The sequence below is a fragment of the Rhinoderma darwinii genome, chromosome 7 (genome assembly GCF_050947455.1).
Source record: "Rhinoderma darwinii isolate aRhiDar2 chromosome 7, aRhiDar2.hap1, whole genome shotgun sequence".
Taxonomy (NCBI): Eukaryota; Metazoa; Chordata; class Amphibia; order Anura; family Rhinodermatidae; genus Rhinoderma; species Rhinoderma darwinii.
The window spans coordinates 45,088,040-45,105,863 of record NC_134693.1 but is presented as its reverse complement, the minus strand read 5'-3'; the positions used below and the strand labels follow the sequence as shown (position 1 = coordinate 45,105,863).

The 17,824-nt window shown below is 41.3% G+C and overlaps 1 protein-coding gene and 1 long non-coding RNA gene across 6 annotated transcripts in view; both read right to left on the bottom strand.

Moving 5' to 3' along the window:
• Window positions 1-17,824, bottom strand: part of LOC142657846 (uncharacterized) — a 484,403-nt gene that overhangs the window by 343,076 nt on the left and 123,503 nt on the right. The gene's annotated exons all lie outside the window — the stretch shown is intronic.
• PIGC (phosphatidylinositol glycan anchor biosynthesis class C) overlaps window positions 1-17,824 on the bottom strand; it is a 33,269-nt gene that overhangs the window by 3,922 nt on the left and 11,523 nt on the right. For 2 of the 5 annotated variants that reach the window (XM_075833289.1, XM_075833291.1), the window contains exon 2: window positions 144-264. The exons of the other annotated variants lie outside the window; for them this stretch is intronic. The gene's annotated coding sequence lies outside the window, so the exon portion shown is untranslated. The remainder of the gene's footprint in view (window positions 1-143; window positions 265-17,824) is intronic. 5 annotated transcript variants of the gene reach the window in all.

Here is a 17,824-nt window from a genome sequence, read left to right as displayed (position 1 = left end):
ATGTATTATATAATCAGATGCATAAACGTCTGTAAGTTATACAAATGAAGAGTAACAATAGGGATATTCTGTGCACAGCAATCCCTTATTTCACACCAGCTTTAATCAGATCTCAATACAATAATTGTGATAAAAGTAACAACTTTGTATATTGGAAGCAGTCCTAGATTACGGCGGCCACTCCAGGATCTGGCACACACCGACCAGTGCTCGGGAAGTCTGCGCTCCACTCCTCAGAATGAGCTCAAATTCTTAGTGACGTGTCTATACAAGCAGAACCAAGAGAAGCATGTAAGTGACAGTCAAGTACAAAGAGAATTCTCACATGTTCACAGGTATTCCATCCCGAGGGAGCCCGCTAAAACAAGTATACTGCGCGGTATATGGTTGTTTTTTTTAACATGGGAGCCTATACATTAAAAGTAAACCCCGGGGAGCATCCCCAGGGTCGGAGTCCCTGGCCGGAGCATCGTAAGAATATATGGACAGTGACGTCAGGGGCTTCTCCAGAAGCGGAATCCCCGGCCAGAGCGTTGATGGGGATTCGGTATATACGCAGTTGAAAGCCCCTGGCATCACTGTCCATATACTGACAGTGACGTCAAAAGTAGCACTCTGCCGGGGTGTTCGGGCGTACTGTATGCATATACAGTAGGATACGTCGCTAATTTCCGTTGGAGGTATACGTTGGAGGTACACGTTGGGACTCCTCTCGATGTATACCTTCGACGGAAGAATCAGGCTTAGGCATGAAGAGATCAATAATAATATACATGTGACTAGAATGCTATTTTCTGCCACATTGGCGTGATAGGAGAACAAAAATGAGATCAATATTAAAGCAGGCCTATGGTCAAACATACAGCGTATCTGTGCTGAGAACGCTTGTTCTATCACTATTTGCTGTGTCCAGGAAATTCCCATAGCAGACATTTTTTATATAAATTTGATCCAGTGCTTGGTGTATGACGACCGAAAGACATTACTTTTTATAACACAATTATAGTGTTTTAATACCTGTAGTCTGCAGCCTGTAGTCCATTTATAGATCTGCTTGAAATCCCTCTTATTGAGTTTTAAAAAATGTTAAGCGATATTTGTCGATATATCAGAGGTTCAAGTAACAGGCCACTTGCGGATATGGCATAAATGCCGAAGATGGAAATACCCCTTTAAGTACATCTTTCACATTTAACACTAAGAGAGCTAAGTCTCCTGGTAATTCTCCTTCAAGATGTAAATCCCACATCACGAGTTTGATGAGTAAGAATGAATTACTAAGACTAGTGACGTAATTCTAGAATGCCTGTTAGGAGGAGGTAATGCTCTTACTTTGTAGCAGAAGAGACAGGAAATCAGTTGGTGAAAATGTGTAATATAATATTGATTTTGATTTGTATGACAGGTGAATATTTAAAGCCACTCAACATCCTAAACGTATTTCATAAGCCCACCGGATGTTCATTGTTATTCTTATGCGTACAGACATCTAAGCACTTAAATAATGTAACTTTTTAATTAGTTTTTATTCAAAATTAGTTTTACTTTTTTCGATAGAGCTGCTCTGTATTCTCTAAACAGTCAGCTCTATGAAGCGCTAAATCCTGTTCCCATCAGGACCGCGGGTCTGACGGGTTCAGGGACAGCGGGTCCTGCGTGTCTCTGACATAACTTATATGTGATAGATTACAGGTGGATTCTGCGACCCGCTGTCACTAATCCTGACAGGTGCGCAGGACCGACGGATTCAAGTCAAAACGAAAGATACAGCTTTTCTGTATAGAGAATACAAAGCAGCTGTATCTCAAAAAGTAAAAATAATTTTTAACAAAAACTAATTAAAAAGTTACACCAAACACACCAAAAAAATAAAAATATATTCCCCTCAAAAGGTGTACATAGCCTTTAGGATCACTGACCATGACTGGTCACTAGGTGGCGACTCTGCGTGCATTTTATATGAAATGTTGCATTCACACATTGCATCTACATTTCAAAACCTATTTATACAATTGCCAAAGGGGCATTTATTTTCTTAGACATTTGACTCGTATTATTATTGCTCCGGCTGCATTAGTTTGGTTTGCAAATGTTCTACTACTTTAAAAGATCAGCTGTTCATGCATTGGAGCAATAAATAATAGTTGTCCAAGGTGTACATATCCTTTAAGATATTCAAAAGGGTTGTCTTATGAAAACATCCCCTGTCCATATGCCCCCCATTTGAAAAGGAGATGTCCTTTTTTTCCCAAAATGTTTCAATGTAAATTAAATGGATTTTCGGCTAATTCTTGTGGATTCTACTGTGACTTGATGAATGGGCTGCATTTGATGAATTAAGATCAAGAAACAATGAAACACTTGTAGAAACCCAAGTATACTGATTCCTGGTGATATTGTCAAATAAACACAAATCCTATGACCTGCTGTTAACTGAACGAAAATCCATGTATTGTAATAAAACCCTTCAGGATACAAGAAATAAATGACGTAATTTGGTACATAAATTTTTTTTGATCATCCAGTGTGAAGCTATTACACCTGGGGACCAACACGCTGAGGGCAGAAAATTTGAGCAGTGTGAAGACCACCGATTCGCCAATCAGCATGGGCGCCTGCTAAAAGCTCGGTAGGTTTCCATGAGTACTGAGTAACTGATATTTTAGCTACATTGTTACGATTACATACTAGGGTGTTTTATCTCAAGTAATAGATCTACATGTATTTATGTTAAAGTCCTTGAAATATCCTATAAATGTATGCGGAAAAGAAACCATGTCCTGTATGGAATCATATTCAGTCTAAGCAATGGCACCAGAAGCTATCGTTTGTTTTATTGACTGCAAAAAAAAAAAAAAAGGGTTTGCCACCCTCTGATAACTTCAATATTTCCTTTGTATGTGCTCACCCTTCAACTACTTTAATTACATACTTTTAAAATTAGACAAATCTTTACCTTTTGGATGCTTCACATACAGTAGAGGCCCATTTACACGGGAAGATCGAATGCTAACAAGCAATCGTACACGATAATCGTGTAATGTGAATAGGTGTAGCGACTAAATGACTACTGATAAAATGCTCGTTGATCGCGCTAATAATCATTTATGTTGTTCTGATATTGTGGTTTGTAAACATTCATTTTTTGATTGATAGACATTGCTAAAGAGGATCTGTCACTAGTTTAGTAATGCCCGATCTCCTAGCTAATCTGATAGGCGCTGTCACACTGATAATGCTAGTGAAAATTGTGTCCCAAAAAGTTTATTATTTTAAAAGTTATGAGCATTTTTCTAAATATCATAAGTGCCATATCTCGGGCTGTGGACCACTAGAACAGTGGTTATGGTGGCACATAGAGGAGATTCTAATTTCTCATATGACACCAAGACCGCAGTTCTAGCTGTGAAACAACCGGAGATATTACCGGTTGAAAACACAGTCGGGAATGGAAGCTGCATATTATATGATCACATTGTGTTGCTGGGCTGGGAAGAGGAGAACTGTATGCTGATTGGACGGCGTCATACAGAAAACATTACACCGCCCAGAGTGAAAAGAAAGAGTAACCTCCTATTTGGCAAGTATAGCAAAATTAGCATATTGAGAAAAATGCAAATAATAAATGTTTTTGAAAAACAAATCACACAGTGGTTATCAGCATTATAGCACCTATTAGATTAGTTAGGAGATAGGGAATTAATAAACTAGTGACAGAGCCTATTTAAAGAGGCTCTGTCACCAGATTATAAATCCCCTATATCCTACATAATGTGATCGGCGCTGTAATGTAGACAACAGTGGTTTTTATTTTGAAAAACGATCAATTTTGAGCAAGTTATGAACAATTTCAGATTTATGCTAATTAGTTTCTTAATAGACAACTGGCCGTTTTTTACATTTTTACCAACTGGGCGTTGTACAGAGAAGTGTATGACGCTGACCAATCAGCGTCATACACTTCTCTCTATTCATTTTTAGCTGTTCTCGCAGCACAGCGTAATCTTGTGAGATCACGCTGTGCTGTCACATACACCCACATTAACTTTACTGAAGTGTCTGGAGAGTGAATAGACATTGTCTCCAGCCAGCATGCGATGTCTATTCACACTCCCGACACTTCGGTAAAGTTTCTGTGGCACTTACTCATACAGAACAGGGTGATCTCGCGAGATCACGCTGTTCGGTCATTCACAGCGTGATCTCGCGAGATTACGCTGTGCTGTGATTAAGTCCCACAGAAACTTATGTGCGGTTAACAATAAGTGCGGTGTGGCTTTTGAGAATTAAGAAAAGCAATTGTATTATAATTAAATTGAGAATACATAGAAAGTAGAGTAAATGTTCTCCAAGGCTGGTGTGTGATCTCAAGTTTCAGATGTGACAATGTAACCACCATGTGTTAAAGAAAATAACTTTTGATTTATGACTAGTTTGTACTCCAGTCATGCGGCCTCTTATCCAAGCCAATGTTGGACTTTAAGATGTTCCTGTAAATGTCAGTATAAAAATAGCAGTCAACATTATTAACCTTTGCAGTTGAAGCATATTTTGAATGTACCCCTATTAGGAACAACTTTCACATTTTCACAGACTATCTTTACAATGCATTATAAGACAATTCTGTAAAAACACTTAATATAACAGTAAAATTACAAAGCAGCATGTAGGGAGCTGCAAATACCATACTTTTTATTAGCCTTTAGCACTAAGAAAAATGCATACCCAAATACATGGGAAGTGCAGAGTTACACATTGTCCATTCACATAATTTAGTGACCTTGTGTTACATGGCCAGGCTGAATCCGCCAGAGCGGGACCCCCTATTTCTTAGCGGCTCTTCAGCGGATAATAAAAGGAGGTCCTGAATAGAAAACTTCCCTCTATGACGCCATATGCTTTAATAGGGCATATGGAGAGGGGTTGTCGTTAGATTATACCTCCTAATGTCTTCTAATAAGAGGAGGTTTAAAACAGCATTTCGCTGAAGTTTCTCCACTGCCAAATGCTATGCACATTTTATTTAGATTTTTAAAGCGGTTGCTTTTAAATAGTACACCTTCATTGAACTTTTCATATGTGATATAGACATATCAAAAGTTTGGATCGGTCGGGGACCGAGTCCCAAGACCCCCAACATTGCTGAAACAAAGGTGCAGAAGCGCTCAGCGCTTTGCTCCTTTGGCTGTCATCAGCGCTCATCATCAGGCTGAAGACGGTTTACATAGAACGACTATGTAAAAGCCGTCTTTAGCTTGCCGCCAGGGAGCACCGATCACAGCTGAAGGTGCATGTCACTCAGCTGATCGCTTCTGCACCTTTATTTCAGCAACGATTGGTGTCTCAGCACCAATCAAAAGTTTGATAAAAGTGTAGTTACTCTTTAAGGCTTGCTATGCTTTTTAAAACTGTGGCCTGCATGTAAGATGTGCCCTTGAACCGACATGGTACCCCACTTGAGGATGGCGCAGTAATGGACGCAGACACAGCAGAGCTCAATGGAACAGAACTTTACTCTGGCTGGGGCACAATATTAATTGTCACTAACAGCAGCACTTTGCCTAGCGGTTACCGTCTCTAACGGGTACGCAGCTTGGTACTTGCAAGTATTTGCACAAAGCTTGGTGGTGATAGTCTCTGGTCAAACCTTTCAGGCAGGGATGACAAGGCTCTGACCCGCCCTTGGTACAGGAACACGCCGGTCACAGGGGCACTCTCTCAGGCAGACACAAGTAATACAGCAGTCTGGGCATGGTCAAGCTGCTGAAAGCGGTTGCTCAGCAGGATAAATGGGGTAGCTGCCTTTTCAGCGATCACCGCTGGCAGGACCCAATCCTTCCCAAAAACCGCCTAGGATCTCAGCTACAATATCAGTCCCATGCGCTACTATCTTGTTCATGACAGGCTTACCGTACACGCTTTAATCACATACAACTTCTATCACAAGGCGTGCCAAACACCGCCTTATATAATAATTCTCCACCTTAGCCTGGAGCCTGTGTGGCGACACTCTTATGCCCGCACATATGACTAGAGAACTCGCCATCCCACCGTGCACGCCTGTAAACATTTCAACAACAACTTTTAAAAAGATACACTAAAAGCATGTCAGCAACATCTTGGCACAACGCAATAACATAACGTGAACGTCTAGTTAGCATTACTGGTGCCACACAGTTAGAGTGCACAATTGCGTAAGGGGTGCTAGTGAATGCTCTGGGGCGTTTATGCTGCAGCACCTGCTTACATACCCAATATATTTTTTTTTTTGTGTGAAAGTAGTTTTAGAAACATATAGGCAGAAGTATTTCCAGACTTTTTTAGTGTGACTTTGCGTCTTACCACAACATAACATGTGGCTGTATAATAGCATCTCATGTTTTGGGCCTCGAGAACTTACAACAGCTACAATATTGCACTTCAGAGTATCACAAGTAGAAAAACATGACCAAGTCGACCAGCAATATTAGATCTGAAACTATGATTTTCATTTCTTTCTATCGGAGCTTTTAAAATACAATGACATGTCATATTTGCACAGCTAAAAGCCCAGATATCTGCTGACAGGGATATGTAAACGGACTGACAGAAATACACTATTTCCATTACGAGACACTGTGTTAAAGTACTTTCCTGCCTAACAAAGGAAAATAAAATGCACTTAATGGAAAAGTACACAGTGAATAACTAAAAGCTTAAACAAAAAAAGCCACAAATGTACTCACTAGTCATCACAGTGTAGTTTACATTATTTAATCTCAATGAATTACATAAAATAAACCTATATTTACCGGTTAAAACAAGCAGATATAGTGCGTGTGTGCACCGTGGAGTGTTCTTTTTATTCAAGTTCTAACACCCAAATATACTTCACTTGATTGCTACTATTGGTCTATAAAGTACTTTACACGTGAGGTACAAACAAAAAACCCTTGTCTGAAGAGTTAATACATTTTACAATGTAATTATAGTGGGTGATGTGGATTGTTTTCCAATATCAGGATCTCAGAATGATGGATATAACTGGTCTTAAATAATTATTTTCTTGCTGTTTTGAAGTCTGAAGTCTCTATGGCCAGTGAACATTAATGGGCCAACAGTTGATGCCTGTCAAGGAATGCTACCGGGTGAGTAGGAATGCTACCGGGTGAGTAGGAATGCTACCGGGTAAGTAGGTATGCTACCGGGCCTTATATATTTACCCTTTCTTACACTCATTACCTACATGATTTTGGTTGAGTAAAACAAAGACCAGACTAGACCTCACTTTAGATGTTCCCACAGTTCAACTCATGCTATATTCTATTACTTAAAGGGGTTTCCCCATCTTGGACATTTATGGCATATCCACAGGATACATAAATGTCCAATAGATGCAGGTCTCCTCTCTGGGATCCGCACCCATCTCTAGAACGGGGCCTCCTGAATCTAATTCTACCTTGATTGCCTCTCGATGGACAGATACGTCGGGAGCAGTGCTGGAGTCCCCAGGCAGAGCATCAGCTGATGATCTGCTTGGGGACTCGAGCGATAGGAAACCCCTGACATCGCTGTCCATATTATGCACAGTGACGTCGGGAACAGAGTGGAGTCCCTGGGCAGAGCGCTAGCTGATGCTCTGCTCGGGGATTCCAGCGATGGGAAATGTGCCAGCACCTGGCGGTCATGTGATAACACGCCGACACGAACGGCAGAAAAAGCAAGCCCTCAATCACATGTGGCTGTGTCGGTGCGTCATTAATATTACAAAAACTACAGTACTTCCGGCACCACTTGACCGGTTTTGAACTACACAATTCAGGACAGAGTTAAATATTAAAATATATTAGTAAGTGACTAATTTTCACATAATATAAATAATTTAAATCCCAAACAATTTCTGGACCCCGGATAAACCCCTTAAATTCGGAAAAGTATATTGGAAAATTGTATAGCTTTTAATTATACAAAAAAACTGGACAACCCCTTTAAGTATGAATAACAAATAGAAATAGTGGGTGGACACATTATCATAAATAAAATTTAATATGCCATTGTTTATTTAAAGGGGTATTATCAGACATCTAGACATTTATCCACAGGATATGCCATAAATGTCTGCTAAATGTGGGTTCCAACTCTGGAACCTGCCCCTATATCGCGAATAGGTGGAAAGATGACTGGGATTATGGAAACAGCTGAGCTCGCTGTTTCTGTAACTCCCTTCTACGTCTATGTTATCTGTAATCTCAGACACCTCTCCAATGATTCTCCACCTAAATGTGGTGGGGACGGGGAACCCCCAATCTCAAGATAGGTGCAGGTCCCTGCTACACCACACAGCTCAGTCCCATTCAAGTGGGCACAGCCAAATATTCGACTGATGAATGGCATGGTTGCCTGAAGTCAGAGCTCCACTGATCAGATATTAAAGAGGACCTTTCACCTGCCCATACATGTGCAGCTGAGTGAAGCCTGTAACAGGCAGGGCTGTACAAACCTTGTCTCACTATAATTTTTTTCCCTATCTTTCTCCGTTATTTATATATCGGTGCCGTTAATATATTTGTCGCCCGATATATAATTAACCCACTGAACTGTCAAGGGGGAGTGTAATTGGCAAGGGGGCGTGTATCATTACTGTGACACTGTCCAATCAGCTACGGACAGTGTCACAGCAAGAGCTGGAGAGAGGAGAGCGTGTTTGCTCCGATGCCACCACAAAGCAGAAGAGAAGAATGTGAATTCTTCTTCTGTTCCATGGAGGTGGGAGTATCTGCGGAAGCGGCATCGGAGCTGTGCGTGCAGGCGCGCGTGCACGCTCTCACTTACTCATCAGCTCTCGGCAGACAAGACTGTGTGATCTTTTGGGAGAGATCACACAGTCTTGTCGCCCTTGTCTGCCGAGAGCTGAAGAGTGAGCGCATGCGTGTGCATGCTCGCACATCACCGAGTTCCGCGTGCACACACTCCTCTCTCCAGCTCTTTCTGTGACACTGTCCGTTACAAGTAGTGGATTGGTATCAATGCTGGACCACAAATGTGAAAATATTTGTGGACTAAAAAGTAACAAACCTTTCCAAATAAGACAATGAATCTACATAACTGGTTGTTATATGCCATACATTAACATTGTCTATCTGTGCTGTCTGCAGAGAGGATACAGAGTAACCCAGTCTTGGATGGTCTGACCTGCCTACAGCATGAAGTATTTGGGAATGCACCAGTGGAGCTTCAACAACCTTTTAACACTATTCATTACACATCCCTCACCTCTTTAGTAGGGCCAAGGACCAAGTAAAGGGTTGGACCACTGTCTGATTCTTCTGGCAAGAATGACTGTGGGGAAATACATCATTTATCAAAACGGTCTCAAAGAAAATGTGCCCTTTCTAGCCACAGCAATCCGGGTTCAAAATGAAAGAAGCAGTTCGATTAGAAGCTATGCGCAACAAGTACAAGTTGGAAAACTCTGAAGGCCAATTTCACATAACTTTTTTATCAAACTATTAAAAAAAGTGTAGTCGTTTACAATTTAATGCAAACGGCTATTAAACCAGTTCAACCAATACAGGGATCTGTTTTCAATAGATCAAACTAAATGTATTACCGATCCTAACAGAGCACTATTGTTTAATGTCTCTATGCGGCACCATATAATTTTAAGAAAGAAAAGCTCTGCAATATGGCAGCTATTGTAAACATGACTGTTTTTTTCTCATGGATTCCATATCAATCTCTGTGAAATAACCTTTGTATGCCTCCATATAAATTCAGACACATGCGCAGCTACAGTATAGGCCCATAGAACTCTATGGGTCAGTTCACACAGAGTTTTTGGCTTTTCGCCGCTTGCGGGGAAAAAAAGCGGCATGACCTTTCTTGCCGCGGTTCCACCTCTGACCTCCCATTAAAATCAATGGGAGGCAGAAAAAGCGTTTTTGCTGCGTTTTTTGCCTGCAGTCCTCAATGGCCGCAGGTGAAAAACACCACCAAAACGCTTAAAAAAAGCGCAGGCAGGTCAAAATCTGCATCATGTATTACAGAGCCTTACAACACTGATCCCAACTATAGCGGTGTTAAAATTATATACAGCAATAACTTAGTTACATGTTCTTGGGAAACCAGGATGATAATCAATAAGGCCTAATAAGGCATGAAAGTTCCCATAGGTTTTGTCATGGAGCTTTCCTGGACTCCTTAAAGGGAACCGGTCACATCAAACATGCAGTACGATCTGTGGACATCATATTGTAAGGCAGGAAACGCTGAGCAGTTTGATATATATCGTTTTGTGCAAAAAGTTTTAGGATGACTTGTAAATTGTTCATTTAAATCACTTCTAACTCTGGGCTTACGAGTCCAGTGGGCGGTCCTATGCAGTGATTGGCAGCTATTTATTTTTAAAATAATACTGGAAGACTGTCAATCAATGTCTGAGACCGGCCACTGGACTGTTTAGCCCACAGTGAGCAGGAGTTTAAATTAGTAAATTACAGATAATCCTGAATCTTTTTGCACAAAATTATATGTTAATCTGTTCATCTCCTTGTGCTCTATAACATACTGCCTGAGGATAGGAAATCATGTTCTACTTGACAGCTTCCCTTTAAAGGGTTGTCTTGAGAAGACATGGCCTATTTGGGCACATGGACATCATAAAGAGGGGTCCTGCAGTCTTGACTTCCCTGTTAGCTAAAGTAAAGAGACTATAAGAAAGTCTGGTTCCCGCTCTGGTGGACTCAGCCCAGACAACTATTACATAATTGCCCATATACTTGGATGAGCTCCATGCAATACTACATTTCTCCTGTAGTGGCAAATCCGCCAACTTAGGCTATGATGCCCCTCTGAAACGAATGCTAGGTACATTTTACATTCAGAAGTCTGGAAAAGATAGTTGCCAACTCCTTGTGCCCGCTATAAACATGGCCATTCTGGTGGTCAAACGTCCTTTGTGATAGCAAATGAAAAAAATGGCTGAACAGAATTTTTAGCGGCTTGATAGAAGTATAGTTGAATGACTTATATTTACTGTTGATTTTAGGTACAAATGCTCTTAAACACTAAATATTAAGAATCTATATTAAAGGTTACAGCTTGACTATGTGAAGTATTGAAAAGTTGTGTAGCCATCAATGATGTCATCCTTCTGCGATGACACAGACTCACTGTTTACCCTTGCACTTATATATACTGAAGTTTGCACATGTATCAGCATTATATTCATTTTCTTATCAGGAATGAACTAGATCTCTACGTGGCACTGGATGTGTAACCGGATGTTTTCTTAAAGGTGTCAATTTTCTGATCAAAGTCTAGTGGTACAAATTGGTATCAGCAACTCATCCCTGCATGAAGAACAAGCAGCAGTCATAGCTTAGGGTTAGACATCCTTCACCATGGGATATAATTAGATGATTTAATAGCTTGGCAATCTGCACCCCGGCTCCAGCTTCTTACAACTCCTTATATTACAAGACAGTTTTCTCACCCAGCAAGAAGTAAGATCGTATCAAGTTGCAGCACATTAAGTTTGCCCCTGTTTATGACAATTATTAACATCTTCATAGTATTCTGTTACATTTATGAAAAATAATAAATGAAAAATCCCTATAAGAACATAAAGCATGCATTATTTCTTGTATCACATTTACTAAACTAAAACGATGAATCCAGAGCATCCACTACTTCGGTCAGCAGCAATTGCTTGTGTAGAGCTGGACATCGACTGGCTATGTTGACTAACAATTTGAGTTGGGAATAATAAGCTTTATAAAACAAAAAAAAACTTAAAAGGGGCTGTCCAATCATAATAAAGATAGGCCATCAATATCTGATCGGTGGGGGTCCAACTACCGGCACCCCCGCCAATCAGCTGTTATGAAGGGGCGTGGGGCTCGTAGGAGCGTTGTTTCCCCTTTATTACTGTCACTGCTCGTATTGTGTATTGCCAACACACTTGTAGCGGCGATTTACAGTATTACAGCCCTCTCCCATTCAAGCTGCGACCCCTTCAAAACAGCTGATCGGCAGGGATGCAGAGAGTTGGACCCCAAACCGACCAGTTATTGATGGCCAACCCTGAGGATAAGCCATCAATTTTTTATGCCTGGACAGCCCATTTCAGAACTCAATAAAGAGAGTCTGTCAGCAGTTTTGACCGTGCAAAACTGCTGACAGCACTAGATAGGAGCCCTGGAAAGCCGTTGGAACATACCTTTGTGTAGGGTTTCAGTAGCAGCATGAGTGAGAAACAGACGTTTAATCTGGCATGTGCTGCTGCCGCAAGTGCCATCTGGGTGTTCCCTAATACTAAAGTGCCCGCAGCTCTGTGCAGTAAGCACTCTACAACCCCTCCCTCCCCTCTGCTCTTGAGTTACAGTGTAGCGTCCATCCAGGGGACCGCTACAACCATCATTCAAGAGCAGAGGGTAGGCGTTGTAGAATCTTTCTTCTGAGAGCCGAGGGAAATTCAGCGTTAGGGAATGCCCACATGGCATTTGAGAAAGCGGCGCCCGCCGGATTGAAACTTTTATTTATCACCCATTCCAGGGCTCTTATTTAGTGCTGTGAGCAGTTCTGATCCAACAATACAATTCCACAATACTATTCAACAATACAATTCCATATTTACATACTACCATGCTCCTACTGCCCACAATGATTATACATAAGAACAATAAACATGAGAACAACAATACAGCAAAAATAAACTTTTCAGTTGAGAATTGTTTAACCCCTTCCCTTTCTTTCCATCTTCCAAAACGTTTATTTTTCTGTCAAAATAGCTGTATGAGTGCTTGGTTTTTGCGGGATGAGTTGTAGGGCTTAATAGGAGCACAATGATGGCAGACCTGGGGGCCTTCATTATGCTGCCATGCAAACCATCGGCGATCGTGATAGAGCCGATAGGACATCAGAAGAAGCCACTCCCCTCTTTCTAACGGCTTAGGGACCGTGTACGCTATGGACTGCCGCATATAAAGAGTTAAATAAGCAGAATCCCGATCGTTGCAGTGAAGTGTCGGCTGTTTCATAAAGCCAAGACCCGCATATTATGGAGTGGACTCAGGCTGTGAGCCCGCTCCATACCTTCCCTCCCTGCCTCCATTGTATATATGTGGAAGATTTCAAGAAGGTGTTAAAGGGGTTAGCCACTTTGTAAATATTAATCTCATATGCACGAACATGAAAAGATTCACAACTTACCAATAGGATGTCTTAAGACATTGTGCATCCCCCACCCGATCTGTAACTTGTGCTGCGTGACAGGGGACCATGTAAACAATAGCGCCACATTAATGGACTCAGCGATCATGTGACTGATGCGCTCATAGCATCCCCTGCCTGCATATGTGCAGGCATATACAAGCTATTACTTGTATGGGGCTTGTATAATGTGCAGGCAGGGGACACTATGGACACAGCAGTCACATGATATATCACTTGACCGCTGAGTCCATCAATGTGCAACATCGGTGCCCTGTGTCGCAGCAAAAGTTAGGCCCCATGCGAACATGTCCATTCTTTTGCATATCATGCTCCCATACCTTGCATGGGAGTACGGCCCGAAAATGTGGGCGGCAGTCGGCGGCCGGCCGTGCCCACGATCGCGTGCCATGATTATGGGCATGGTCGTGTGCATGGGGCCTAACAGATCTGGTGGCGGACACATTATTTCTGAAGAAATCCTATGAGTTAGGCTCTGTTCACATCTGCGTTGGCGTCCCATTTTGACGTTCCGTCTGAGCCCTCCGTCAGAACGGGACCCTGAACAGACATAAACGGACACGAACTGAAACCAGAGGTTTCCGTTGTCCATCATCATTGATTTCAATGGTGACGGATCCGGTGCCCATGGTTTCCGTTTGTCTCTGTTGTGCACCGGATCCGTCGTTTTGCCGGAAGCAATAGCTTGTCCGTTTATGTCTGTTCAGGGTCCCGTTCTGACGGAAAGCTCAGACTGAACGTCAGAACGGGACCCCTACGCAGATGTGAACAGAACCTTAATTGTGTAACTGTTTGTGTTAGGCGATTTGACATTAACATTTCCAAAGTGATCAACCCCTTTAATCATAATATCAGAAGCTGCATGATAGCACCTTACAACAATGGAATACAGATGCTAGCCCTCTATATTTCTGATGACATACTTAGAAATTCTTGAATGATGTTCTTCTACTAATAGAGTGTGCGTCAACAGGACAGACCCATTATTGTGCAAAACAAATGTATAAGTGATGTGTATTTTCTCATAGAACAGGACAGGACTGTACCCCTGCATTGTAGCGCGGGTTCTATTGATGGTCAAATGATGCGGATAGATGGATTGATACCAATCTGATGTCAGCAATGGCCAAGTTTACATAAGAAAACCCATTACCAGTAATACAAAAGGTTCAGATGCAGCTCATGACTTCCTGCAAACAATGACTAGGTTTTCTGTAGCTGCGGAGAGAATTTTAAATTGAAATCTGATATTACCAATCATAATACACTGGAAATAATGCATATCCATTAATAAATCATAAGCAGAAAGCTCTGTGTGTTTACATTACCTTCACATTGATCAGGGGTGGGGGGGGGGGGGGGGTGGGCGTTTTGGGATTTTGTGATTTGGAAAGATTCTATTTGCAGATCAGAGTGGCCGGTCTCTCACTGGTAACTAATGCCGCGCACTACACAGGATAGAAATAGCCTGAAAAAGTGGTTAGGATAAGAGAAGTCACCTCCTTAACGTGCTGTTCTGTCACAAACGTCTTGTACAGCAGGTGTAATTACAGATTGTTTGACTAAACGTATATAGCACAATAAAACTCAAGCGTGATCAATTATTCTTAAAGCTTTTCAGGTGACTTTTCAGAATAAGCTGTTATATGTGTGTACATGAGGAATAACACTATTTCTGGACATTAAAGGAACAGTGTCATCACAAAAATGTTTTTCATATGTTCAAGATGTTAGTGCTTTATTAAAAACGTTTATATTTATTTGTGTGTTTGTGTTTTACTTTTTCTTATTTTTACACTTTTTCTTCCCTATGGGGGCTGCCATTTTTTGTTCCATTTCTGTGTGTGTCGATTAACGACACATACAGACATGGAATACGGCAGCCACAGTCCCATAGGGACTGCGAACGGCTCCCGTCCCATTCACTTGTGTGTACGGCGTCTGTGTGGGAACTGCGCATGCGCCGCTCCCACACAGTCCAATTCGAAATTGGCGCCGTCCGGCGCCATTTTCCTGTGGACCGGAAGTCGCGGCCGGACAGTAATATTACTACTTCCGGTCGCGGCTTCCGGACTTGTGCACTTGGACCAGCGGCAGCAGACGGAGCGGACGGGCCGGAGGGAGCCGCGGCGGCAGGAGCAGGTAAGAGATTTCAATGTATGTTCGTGTTTGTGTGTGTTTACTACTGTATGTAAACCTACTACACTGTGTGTTAGCTCAAAAAATGGCGACACACAGTGTAGGAGGTTACACCGTTCAAACCCCTCGTTTATCCCGGCACTAGCCAGGATAAAGGAGGGGGGGATGCTGAGAGCTCACTAGAGCGAGGGCTTTTTACCCAATTTTACAGCAGAAAAGCTATGTGGTTGCTTTACCACATGTTTTTGGGAATGGCTCCATCTAGTGACCAGAAATGGTAAATACTATAAATTTGAATCCAATTTATAATATTTCCTGACTCGTGAAAAAAATAAAAAAAATTAGAACAATGTTTAATCACCCACACACTAAATGTTTAATTTAAAAAAAAAACCATGTTTTTCTGGCAACACATTGCCTTTAAATGACTTGTAATCTGCAATTTTTAGCAGTTTTCCCCTCTGCAGACTTATCTCTAATTCTGTTTTCTCTGAGCTATGGGGCAGAGCCTAACTTCTATCATGTGTTCTATATACTGCACACATAAGAAGAGGAGAATCGTGCTCTACTATCATATATAGAAGCTGCAGCAACATGGAGGAGATTGTACAGCAGTAATGAGTATTGTAGCTGAAAATCCAGCACTGGGGTGAGACAGTAAGGGTATGTTCACACGCAGTGTTTTCAGACGTAATTCGGGCATTTTATACCTCCAATTACGCCTGAAAAAACACCCCTAATACGTCTACAAACATCTGCCCATTGCTTTCAATGGGTTTTACGGTGTTCTGTTCCCACGAGCCTTAATTTTACGCGTCGCTGTCAAAATACGGCGCGTAAAATGACGGCTCGTCAAAAGAAGTGCAGGACACTTCTTGGGACGATTTGGAGGCGTTTTTCATGGACTCCATTGAAAAAAAGTTCCAAAAACAGCTCCGTATTTTCAGACGTTTTTAGTCACAGCGTGTGAACATACCCTAACACTTACCAGGAAGCTACAAGCGTGTCTGTGTCTTTCACACTATGCTCCTGCTCCGCTTCCCTCTCCATAGACTTGTATGTGCAACATGTCTGTGTCTTTTTCTCCCTGAAACTTCTTCCTGTAGACTTGTATGGGCAGTGTGTATGTGTGTCTTTCTCAATTCTGCTCTGTAACTAGGGATGGATTCTGGTGCCCACGGGGTAGGCAGCAGATTAGAGGAAGGGAGACACCTAGTGGCAGTAACTTCCCACAGAATTTGCATGGATAAAAAACTAAATTTTAACAGAAATAAATGACAATGTTGATCTATATGTGGAATACTGTTAGATCAGTTTTGTTTGAAAAAGTGGTGTCCATTCAAATAAATTCTCTTTGACGTAATTAACCCCTTCAGGACACAGACTGTCTTGGCCTTGTGGACACAGCCTATTTTTTCCAATCTGACATGTTTTAATTTATGTGGTAATAACTTTGGAATGCTTTTACCTAGCCAAGCGATTCTGAGATTGTTTTCTCGTGACATATTGTACTTTATGTTAGCGGAAAAATTTGGTCGATAAATTCTGTATTTATTTGTGAAAAACACCAAACTTTAGAGAAAATTAGCAAAAATTTGGATTTTCATAAATTTTAATGTATCTGCATGTAAAACAGATAGTAATACCACACAAAACAGTTATTAGTTAACATTTCCCATAAGTCTACTTTATGTTGGCATCGTTTTTTGAACACCCTTTAATTTTTCCAGGATGTTACAAGGCTTAAGTTTAGCAGCAGTTTCTCCAATTTTCAAGAAAATTTCCAAAACCTATTTTTTTAGGGACCAGTTCAGTTCTGATGTAGCGTTAAGGGTCTTATTAGAAACCCCCCATAAGTCACCCAATTTTAAAAACTGCACCCCTAAGTATTCAGAACAGCATTTAGAAAGTTTCTTAACCCTCACAGGAATTAAAGAAAAGTGGAGATGAAATTTATAAATTTCAGTTTTGTTTTTTTGAAAATCCATTTTAATAAATTTTCTTCTGTAACACAGGTTTTACCAGAGAAACACAACTCAATATTTATTGCCCAGATTCTGCCGTTTTTAGAAATATCCCACACGTGGCCGTAGCGTGCTAATGGACTGAAGCACAGACTTCAGGAGTAAAGGAGCACTGTGAAAGTGGTTAGAATATGTTTAAAAGATAACATTTTGCATGGACTCCATCTTGTATGGTAGGCGTCCATTTTGGATCATTGGAATCCACCTTTTGGCTTGAAGGAGCCATCTTGAGATTAATAAGTAAAAAGTAATATGTCAGCAGATGTCCTGAAGCAATTCTATGTTGTGTTCTTGAATTGAATGTTTTATTACTCTTGTAAGGAGCAGATCAAATAGCCTCGGTGGAATGGACAATGACATTGTTTACTATGGGGGAGGGGGTGATGAGCCCTGGAGAAGCGCTCTGTTTAAATGATTTAATCTTATCTACAGTCCATTCTCTAGTGAGA